The sequence below is a fragment of the Carassius auratus genome, chromosome 45 (genome assembly GCF_003368295.1).
Source record: "Carassius auratus strain Wakin chromosome 45, ASM336829v1, whole genome shotgun sequence".
Taxonomy (NCBI): domain Eukaryota; kingdom Metazoa; phylum Chordata; class Actinopteri; order Cypriniformes; family Cyprinidae; genus Carassius; species Carassius auratus.
This window is the reverse complement of record NC_039287.1, coordinates 145959-157072: the sequence shown is the minus strand read 5'-3', so window position 1 is coordinate 157072 and position 11114 is coordinate 145959. Positions and strand designations below refer to the sequence as shown.

General features: G+C 36.9%; 1 long non-coding RNA gene across 1 annotated transcript; it reads right to left on the bottom strand.

Moving 5' to 3' along the window:
- Positions 1–6180: 6180 nt before the first annotated feature.
- Positions 6181–7415, bottom strand: LOC113062721 (uncharacterized). The gene is made up of 2 exons (XR_003278574.1): positions 7168–7415; positions 6181–7078 (listed from the first exon to the last, which is right to left on the bottom strand). It is a non-coding gene; the product is annotated as an uncharacterized LOC113062721 (long non-coding RNA).
- Between the last annotated feature and the right edge of the window lie 3699 nt (positions 7416–11114).

The following is an 11114-nucleotide window of genomic DNA, read 5'->3' as shown; positions in this document are numbered from 1 at the left end:
CCGGAAGTGCTCTTCATTTACTCACACGTGGACAGGGGGATTTAATACTGACGTGAACGTGCTCGCTGTGTTGTGACACAACCTAGACAGTCAAGCGAGTGATGCATCTTATGGTTTCCATTACGCAGAATACTCAGAATATTAATTGTGCAGCCTTTATCGTCGGAAACCCCTATATTCACGACAAATGATGGAATGAGAGCTCGGAGTTGAGCCTGACATTTCTAGGTGCAATTTCAAGACATATAGATAAAAGTCACAACGAACTCAGCAAGTATCTCGCAAAGCCAGAACCTCTGACCACTTTGTAAGACCGTTATAATAAGGCTTTTAAAAGTCTCCAGAGCATATGCAGAGTACAACGTGTGTCACAGCACACTGTCCCACGTTTCTGTAACGTTAGTTCACATTCTGCTCATTGGTGCTTTATACTGAGGTTATTGTTTAAATTCATAATATCATAGAATCATGCCCTCCATGAGCGCTTGTGTGTGGCTCTAAGCAAGCTTCTCAACATCAGACTAGATGCTCAAGCGTAAGTGACCATGCTGGATTCCACAGTCTTGGAAAACCTGGAATTATCAGTACATTTTAAAACAAGGGAAATCGATTTAATACAGTTGGAAAATTATGGAAGTTTCTTGTGTGTATTTATCTGTTTGTTATCAAATCTCTCTCTCTCTCTCTCTCTCTCTCTCTCCCTCTTTTTTAAGTTCTTTTCAATAAATCTGTCAAATCAATTCAGTCATTAGTCTAAATGATTTTTAAACGTCATGGAAATTTGTTAGTAAAAATGTGTTGGAACCCTGATCCTGGTTATGTTATTACCACTTCAGAACAAATGTCCAGTATGTCATGATCAGATTTGATCTGTTTATTCACAGGTTTGCAGCGAGGTATTTCAGCAGTTCTCCCCCAGTATTTCAGCGGCTCTTCTTCACCAGCGAAGAGGCTACCTCCATCCAGTATGGGCCCAAAAGGATGAAATTATGGGACCTGATAGGGGCCACCCTCTGTTCTCTTCAAAGCGATTGTGAGAAGTTTTGTGTCCTGTGGGACTGGAGTGCCTGTGTTTCACAGCTTCTCACTAGTGACGTCATGGTCAGAAGGTATTGCTAATTTGTAGATCAGACAAAGCCTCTCAGAAAGTCCAGAAATTCATCAGAACTTTTCATAATATCCTCAAACTATAACTTTGCAATTTCTAATTCTTTTTGCTGTGTTTTTTTAAGTTGCCTAGCCCTGGTATCCCATGTGACAGATAACCAGAAAACAATATTTTTGAGGAAGGTGCTTTCAAATGAAGAGATTCTGCGTCTGAAAATGAAGTAAGTTTCATTATCTTTTATGGTGATTTTTATCACCTTGTTCTAATTGTTCAGAAGTAAGGTCAATAGCTTTAACTCTAAACAAGTAATAACATTGTTTGTAGGTCACTTGAGGAGACAGAGCAGCTGGAAGTAGAAAGTTTTGGTTTTGGCCAATCAGGGCTCAGCAATATGACGGAAAGAGAAAATAAGATCACTCGTGGTCAAGTGGTGACAGAAGACCTGACATGGAGTGTTACTGTGGTGTGTGGAGTGATTCTACCTAGACAGACCCCTCAACAGGATAAACAGGCAAGACAAACATACAAAAACAGAACATTAAGCTTAAATAAAATAAAAAAAGCATATTTCTTCTGTCATTCTCAGACAAATTTGAGCAGTTTGGTGCTGGTGGATTCAACCTGTCAAAATCTTCAGCGACTTTCCATTGCAGTGGCATCCCAGAAGCCTATTCTTTTGGAAGGGCCAATTAGATGTGGAAGAACTGCTCTTGTTGAATATCTTGCTGCTGTTATTGGGCATGTTAAAGCCCCTGACATCCTTAAAGTTCAGCTTGGAGATCAGACTGACAGTAAGGTGAGATTTGCAGAACTTTCATTTCATTTTGCTCTTTATAGCTTTACCATATTTTCAGTTTATCTGCTGTTAAAGGGATAGTTCACCCAAAAATGAAAATGACCTAATGATTTACTCACCCTGAAGCCATCCTAAGTGTATATGACTTTCTTCTTTCAGATGAATACATCAGAGTTATATTTAAAAATGTCCTGGATCTTCCAAGCTTTATAATGGCAGTGAATGGGTGTTATTATTCAGTAATCCAAAAGTCCTATAAACTGTGTCCTTCCATCATAAAAAGTGCCCCACACAGCTTGGGGGGTTAATAAAGGCCTTCTGAAGTGAAACTATGTGTCTTTGTAAGAAAACAAAAGTTTTTAGAACTCTATAAAAAGTAATCTCTAGCTTCCGCTGTTGTACGCGTGTTCTCATTAGAATGCTGTTCCTGCAGATGACATAGGACGTATGGATATTTTCTTACCAAACTGCATCAGTTTGCTTTAGGAGGCCCTTATTCACCCCTAGATCCATGTGGGACAGTTTTTATGATGGATGAATGCACTTTATTGGACTACTTTTGAACTATTGAAAAATAACACCCTGTAACGATACAACCTTCGTAATCATCGGGAAGAAGGAGGCGGAAATCAATGAAACTTTAATAATTGAAAAACAAACACAAAACAGCGCACCAGCCCCTCACGGAAGACTCCTTTCTCGTCCTTCACTATAGTCACTCCAGTTTTATATCCTTCCATCTCCTACGTGGGACTCGATACCGGCGGTGGGGTGCAGGTGCAGCTCATCTCCAATCACTACACCTGGCCTCACTCCTCGTTCCCACGCCTCTCGCCCCGCCCCACTCGCCACAACAGATTCAAATACTTCTACATTTTCATCCTAATGTGTGCACCAAAGCTTTTTTACCTTCTTTGAAGACAAGTTTGCTATGCTCATCAGAGGAGTAGCAGCCAGTGTACTCCTGGATATCTGTGTGCTCATGGTTATTGATTCACACACACTGGTTTCCTGCGGCAGCTGAAAGCTATTTTAGCAGACTCGTCTTTCCTGCAGACGTTTCCCCCTGAATGAACACTGGATGGATGCTAATCACAGAAGCAACACACAAGAACAGAAGAAAGACAAATGTATATAAGACTTGTGTAGACAAAACAGCAAAGACTATGTAAAATGATTCCTAGTATGTAATAAATATGACAAGAATTAAAAATCCTAAAATGAATGGCAGGATGGCAAGCACACACTGTGTGTGTGTGTGTACTTGCCATCCTGCCATTCATTTTAGGATTTTTAATTAGCCAGGATGCCGAGGTCACACCTCTTCTCTTTTCGAATGAAATCCTGGGATTTTTACTGACCACAGAGAGTCAAGACCTGGGTTTAACGTCTCATCCGAATGACGGTGCTTGTTGACAGTATAGTGTCCCCATCACTACACTGGGGCACTAGGACCCACACAGACCACAGGGTGAGCACCCCCAGCTGTCCTCACTAGCACCTCTTCCAGCAGCAACCTAGTTTTCCCAGGAGGTCTCCTATCCAGGTACTGACCAGGCTCAGCACTGCTTAGCTTCAGTGGGAAACCGGTCTTGGGCTCCAGGGTGATATGGCTGCCGGCTTATAGGGTGATTGTGTACACACACTGCCAATACACATTTCAGTTCTAACAACTTGTAAAAGTGCATGTAGCATCCGATGACCCCTTTAACAAATCAATACCATACTGACTCAATTTCTCAGCAGGGTGCCTTCCACACAGGGGTCAGTGTTGGCACAGCCAGGCTGGCAGTTACTCCATTTGTAACAGAGTAGATTGAAAGGGGAAGAGCGAGACAGATGAACGGGGATGGGTAAGTAGGGCTGCACGATTCTGGATAAATTGAGAATCACAATTTCTTTTGGTCTCATATAGAGATCACGATTCTCCTACGATTCTGAACTAAATAAAGTAATGTGTCTAAATAATCTGAATGAATTATTAGACATTTTAATATACACTACCAGTCCAAAAGTCTTTGAATGGTAAGATTTTTTCAAAATAATTATCTTCTGCTCACCAAGCCTACTTTTTTTTATCCAAAATACAGCAAAATTAGTAATGTTGTGATACATTTTTACAGTTTAAAAAAAAATTTGTCTATTGGAATGTATTTTAAAATGTCACTTATTTCTGTGGTCAAAGTTGTATTTTCTGCATCATTCCTCCAGTCTTCAGTGTCACATGATATTCAGAAATCATTCTGACATGCTGATTTTCTGCTCAAGAAACATTTTATTATTATTATTATTATTATTACTACTACTATTATCATTATCACAAGTATATAAATTAATACTTTTATTTGCAAGGATTCTTTAAATGGATCAAGTGTGACAAAGACATTTATAACAAAAGATTTCTATTTCACATAAATTTTCTATCAAAGAAACCTGAAAAAAATCTACTCATCTGTTTTCAACATAATAATAATAATAATGTTTTTTGAACCGCAAATCAGAATATTAAAATAATTTCTGAAGGATCATGTGCACACTGAAGACTGGAGTAATGATGCTGAAAATTCTACTTTGCATCACAGGAATAAATAACACTTTAAAATACATTCAAGTAGAAAGCAGTACGGTGTACATTTTAGGACATCCTCAGACCTCAGTCATCAAATGAAAAGGCGTCATGCCTCAGACTAAAAGGCTTCAGTCATCGGACAAAACGGCATCGCGTCTCTGACTGAAAAGCTTCAGGTCTCAGGAAAAACGACGTCAGGTGTCAGGTCTCATACAATTAACGTTAGGCATCAGACGAAACAGACTCGGACAAAGTGTCATCAGACGAAACGGACTCAGACAAAAAGTCATCAAACGAAAAGGACTCAGGTGGAGAATCGCGTTGCCCCGCCCCATGTGACGTCACACGCACGCCGTTCACAGGAAGTGGTAATGGTTGATTGATGGCAAAAGGAGGTAAGCAGCGTCTGATATTTTATATTTTATTCAAATGTTACACTAATTAAGTTATATAGGGAAGAGAACATGCTTTTCGAGAGTCTTGTGTGCACGTTTAAAAAGCTAGTTAGCCATATTGCAACTAGCCAGCTTTTATTTTGGCCAAGTAGTAAAATTACCCTTACGAAAAAAACATGATTTTACTATATAAAAAAAAAAACACACACACACAATTAAATCATGGTATCCACAGATTAACCATGGTTTTGCTACTCACCATAGTTTAACCATGGTGTTTGTGGTAAAACTGTGGGTATACAAATGGTACGTTAATCATTACACTAAAAAAACATGTTACTACACTTTTACTATAATAAAACCATGGTCACTTTACGTCTTGGTAAAGCAAATTCTTTCAAGTTATTAGATTGAAATCTTGGTCTAATTATAACATACCTGTATGAGTCTAACACCAGTTGTTGAATTAAATGATTTTGTAAAAACAATGGTTCTGTCTTATAATTAAATATATATTTGTTTGTTTCAGTCAATCAAGTTATCGCTGACTTTTTCTGGGTAAGCGTGGCTATGCTGAGCAGGACGATTACCTGGATTCACTACCCATTTAGATTTCCAGGCAACAAATAAGCTCCTCCATGCCAGAGAATTACTGTTCGTTCAATCAAAACCTGCATGTCATCCTGGACTGTACAGAAATCTGCTGTGAAAGCCCTACATCACTGAAACTCCACTCTGAAGTTATAAGTGCACTACCACATTCAAAGGTCTGGTTGGGGTAGCTCTGTGTGGTGCAGTGGAGATGTGGTTATGGCAGACAAGGGGTTCACTATTGAATATATGCTCTCCAGTGTTGGTGCTAGTCGGATCATTCCACCTTTCAAATGTGCCAAGCAGTTCAGCAAACAGGACTGTGATAAAACACAGGCCACTGCACGCCTCAGACTTCTGGTGGAAAGAGTGATTCGAAGGGTCAAGGAAATACACATCTGGGATTCTGTTGTGCCACTCACCTTGTCAGGAAGAATTAATCAGATCTGGCATAATTGCTGTTTTATGGTTTATTATCAGGGACCAATGTTTCTTGAGCAGTGAATGTATATTATTACAATAGTAGTGTTACAGTGTTAACATTTGATAGTAGTTTTTTATTTATTACATTTTTTTTACCTTTTCAGTTAGTTGCAATGCATACCTACCACCATTAAATGTGTTTTTCCTTTTTTTTATTGTAATGTAAAATTGTATATTTTGTATAATGAAATTATTTAAATAAAATGTCCCTGAAAATAATTTGACAGACACAATGAAATAGTTGACAATGAAAAGTATTTTTATAATAACTCATGAAAAAAATCTTCTTTGTTATATCACACAATGTATCAAATGTAAATATACGCAAGTAGTAAAAGAATATGCATATCATATACATTACAGAAGATTTAATACAAAAAGTATTCACCTTGGTATGTACATTTATCTAATTAATAGCAAGTACATTATATTTATTGTTATAATTTGTGATGTATCTAATATGTTATCAAAGATCTACTACAAAATATGCTACATACTTCTCAACTACATAAAGTATATATTTACTATGAATGTAAAAATAAATCTTAGGTTCATACTATAATATGAACAGAATCTGTCCATTCATACCACTGAAAGATACACATCCAGATAAACGTTATAACAGTACTTTCATTGATGTTATGAAGGCATCATCTCGCCAGATCATCTGTATTATGAAATCTGATTGTATGTCAGTCACATCACAGTACACAGTATAGTCACATCAGTGTAGACCAGTCACTGCAGTCTGACCTTGTACCTGCCAGTAGTACTTAGGGGTCTCTTTAAGTTTGGCTAGTCCTCTTTGAATTTTCATAAATGGAACCTGAGCAATGTTTTCAGCAGAGGTGCTTTTTACCTCCACTAGTCCAAACGAATGTTTCAGATGGATCATGCACTCGTCCGTCTGGCCATATTTAAAATTACAGCCAAACTGAAAACCAAGCACAGGTAGTGGGGGGAAATTAAGATCAGGAACACCTGCAGCTATATGGGGACACTGGTATGAAAGTGGACTGCCAAGAGGTACAACTCTACTTTTGACATGCCCTCAAGTATGTGCGGCAGCAAAGGCTTGGGATTAATCTGACGTAGTTTTGCACCAGAAGCCAAGACATCAGCATCTGGAAGGGGACCTAAAGAAATGAACACAAATGATGAGTCATGAAGACATTAAGCTATAGCTGTGCGCACACACACACACACAAACAGAGTTGTGAATTACCTGTGTAAGCCTTTTAATTGGGTAGACTTGGTTCCATTCTTCCCAACTGATTCTGGTTTCAGGACACAAAGTTCACTCACTGCCTCTGGATGAACTCCCTTAATATAAAATGAATACAGTAATAGTTAAAGATCGTTTACTGATCTTGGGTGGTTTTCATTTATATATTTGTTACTTAATCTGCACTCTTGTTCATTATTAGTATATGATGTTTAAATGTTTACATATACTTTCTTTGAGTTAATAGTTTTCTTACCAATGCAGAAAAGAAAAATACATGCCTGTGCTCTTGGACGATGCCATCTCTGTGGCTCACTTGATTTTATTCATCTTTGATGTGCTTCACTGCAAGATAAAAGCATTAGATGCTGTAAACATTTTTTTTCCATTTGTATAAGGATATTGTATAACATCAGTGAAGAAGTACATTATCGATTAAACTTAACGGTAACACTTCCTATGAAGCCCATATTTAAAACAAATTATAAGAGAATTCTTATGGCATTATAATGAATGAATAATGTATTAGAAAAAAACTTTGTAATATGTCATATCATCTCATGAGTAATCATAACAACAGTTTTAATGTGTTATAATGTTTACTTATTTGTGGTTATAGCATTTAAGATTATGATTTATAATACGCAATGAATATAATGCATCCACTTAACTTACAATAGAATGTTTCCCTTAGATATAATACAAGTCTCATATCTTGGCATTGTTGTTTTGTTACTTTACTCAAAGCAGTGAAATACCACTATACATAATTACAACAATAATAATGAAAATAAAAATATTATTTTTCCTTAAACAACCAACATATCAAATATCTGATTAGATGAATGTGTAATATGGCACTTTTGATTTTAACAATATTTATTGTAATATCAATAAGATAGTAAGATACTATATATATTTTAAATAAATAATGTCACGATATAAGACTTATAAACCATTATAAAGTTAAATAAGTATAAGTTTTATACGTATAATTGTTATAATTATTTATGAGATGAAACAACAGTTTTTCTATATATAATGCATTGTGGTTTTATTATAGTAAAAGTGTAGTAACTTGTTTTTTTTGTGTAATGATTAACGTACCATTTGTATAACCACAGTTTTACTACAAACACCATGGTTAAACTATGGTGAGTAGCAAAACCATGGTTAATCTGTTTTTGATAGTAAAATCATGTTTTTTTCGTAAGGGTAATTTTACTACTTGGCCAAAATAAAAGCTGGCTAGTTGCAATATGGCTAACTAACTTTTTAAACGTGCACACAAGACTCTCGAAAAGCATGTTCTCTTCCCTATATAACTTAATTAGTGTAACATTTGAATAAAATATAAAATATCAGACGCTGCTTACCTCCTTTTGCCATCAATCAACCATTACCACTTCCTGTGAACGGCGTGCGTGTGACGTCACATGGGGCGGGGCAACGCGATTCTCCACCTGAGTCCTTTTCGTTTGATGACTTTTTGTCTGAGTCCGTTTCGTCTGATGACACTTTGTCCGAGTCTGTTTCGTCTGATGCCTAACGTTAATTGTATGAGACCTGACACCTGACGTCGTTTTTCCTGAGACCTGAAGCTTTTCAGTCAGAGACGCGATGCCGTTTTGTCCGATGACTGAAGCCTTTTAGTCTGAGGCATGACGCCTTTTCATTTGATGACTGAGGTCTGAGGATGTCCTAAAATGTACACCGTAATACGGTTATTTTAAATTGTAAAAATATTTCAAAATGTTACTGTTTTTGCTGTATTGTACTGTTCATTAATGGATGAATCAGCGTTTTTGAACGATTCTCTTGAATGAATAAATCATTCATTGACAAATACATTTAAGTTTCTTGTCGCCACCTAGTGGTGAAACAATGCAATCGACACGAACGGTATTAGAATCGCACTACTTTCAAAAGGGGATTTGCTCTATTTTGATCGCTGTCAGATAGACTTCAATGTTTATATCTGAACTATAAACTTTATCCCAGTATTTCTGTGATTAATATAAATGACTGTAAGACAGAAATAGTACTGTGTAGTTGAAAAGACAGTTTGTGAAGATGTTTCTTCACAAACTGTGTGAACACGGATCTGAATGATCTGGTAAGACTTTGTCAAAGGTTTAACTGACGGGGAATCATTGTCATTTAGAAATGAGATCGCGTGGTGTCTGAATCGAGATTGCGATCTTTTACCGATTAATCATGCAGCTCTATGGGTAAGGTTATTCTCTGATTATGCAGACTCACATGGTCAGATGCACAGATTCGCTCTGCTTGCAGAGTAACTGCACGACCCACCATCACCCCCAGCTCCATCACACTGCTTGCTGGCAGGTACATCTGGCAAAAGTGCTGAGCCTGAAATGTCATATTGATAGTATTAGAGTGGAATTGTCTTTATATATTATGGAGAAATATAACAGGGTGCTTTTTAGCCATTTCTGTAATATTGTACAATTTCAGACCTATGAATTTTCCAAGTCATTTTTGATTGTATCCAAAAAGCAACAAAAAAAGCTCACACAACAAGTAATATCCAAACAGAAATTTTATTGATCTTTCTAAGATTTTACAAATTTCCGTGAGTTTTCCAGATTTTAATATCACAAATATAAACTTTTAAAGGGAATTGTAAAATTCTCCATTATCTCCAGGTTTTTGTGTCAGTAAAGAGATAACACATTGGAGCAGGGTCCCGCCTTCTCTCGGGATATGTTGAGTTTGCTGCCAATGATCTCTGCCATCTTGAGTCTGCTCTCAGAATTGGAGAGCATGGCAGTGAAGCAGTCCAGAGCATTATTTTTTTTTTTCTCCAAGGTAAAAAAATTAAAAATAAATTAATAAATAAAAAACTTCAGCAGATTCTCTCACACTATTTCAGCAAGTCTCTGTAAAAATATTAATTACAAAAAAAAGGAAAATAAAAGATACCTTTTTTACTACCAATGATGGATGCAAAGAAAGTAACTCAATAAAAAAAAATCAATAAAAAAAATTATATATTAGAATGATTTCTCTTGGATCACATGACTCTGAAGACTGGAGTAATAGCATCACAGGACAAAATTCCATTTTAAAATAAATTAGCATAGAAAACTTAGTTATTATAGTGTAATAATGTTCCAAAATATTACTGTTTTCGTCAAATAAATGCAGTCATAGTGAGCCAAACACTGTTAGGGGCATGACCGTAGGCAGACTGGCTGCTCAATGTTTTTTCACCCAGGTTCTCTAAAAAAGCAGGGGATTGAGCGAGAAAGTGAAAGTGTGTTGATTGGTAACAGCAGGGTCTCCATATCACTCAACTTCTCCTGACAGGACAGCCCTCGCATCTGACACACTTTTACAGCTTCAAAATAGAGGCAAATTCATGACTACCCTAAGCATCAAGACAAATATAAAAAAAGAAAATATATTACAAAAACACACAATGCTTTGAATATGTACTGAAAAAAAGTAATTAATAAATAAAAAGCCTCTATAACACAGGTATAACACTCTTCATCAGTGTGTGGTATCTATTAAACAAAGCTAATTACATAAACGATTTACCCCGGCCCAAATCTCTCACTGCATCCCTGGCTGGGGTTCCACAGTGGGTACAGGGAGATCAATGTGTCATTGACTGCAGCAGCGTCCAGTGGAAAGCTGATGAACAGCCCGAGGCCCAAATACACAACGGATGGACACAGACTGATATATCACATCTTTGCTCTAATGCAACACTGGTGTAAGGGATTTATTGTAGTGTCACTGATTAAGTTTAACCATTCGCTACATGGTGAGCTCCTAAATGACACTCATCATTTATTGGTAAGTCTATCGTGTCATTTCTCGATTCAATGATATTCGTTAATGCCCACAGGCATTTAAAAGAAACTGCACAAATACAAATCTGACCTGATGATTTAGAGAAGGTTCGAATTAGCATG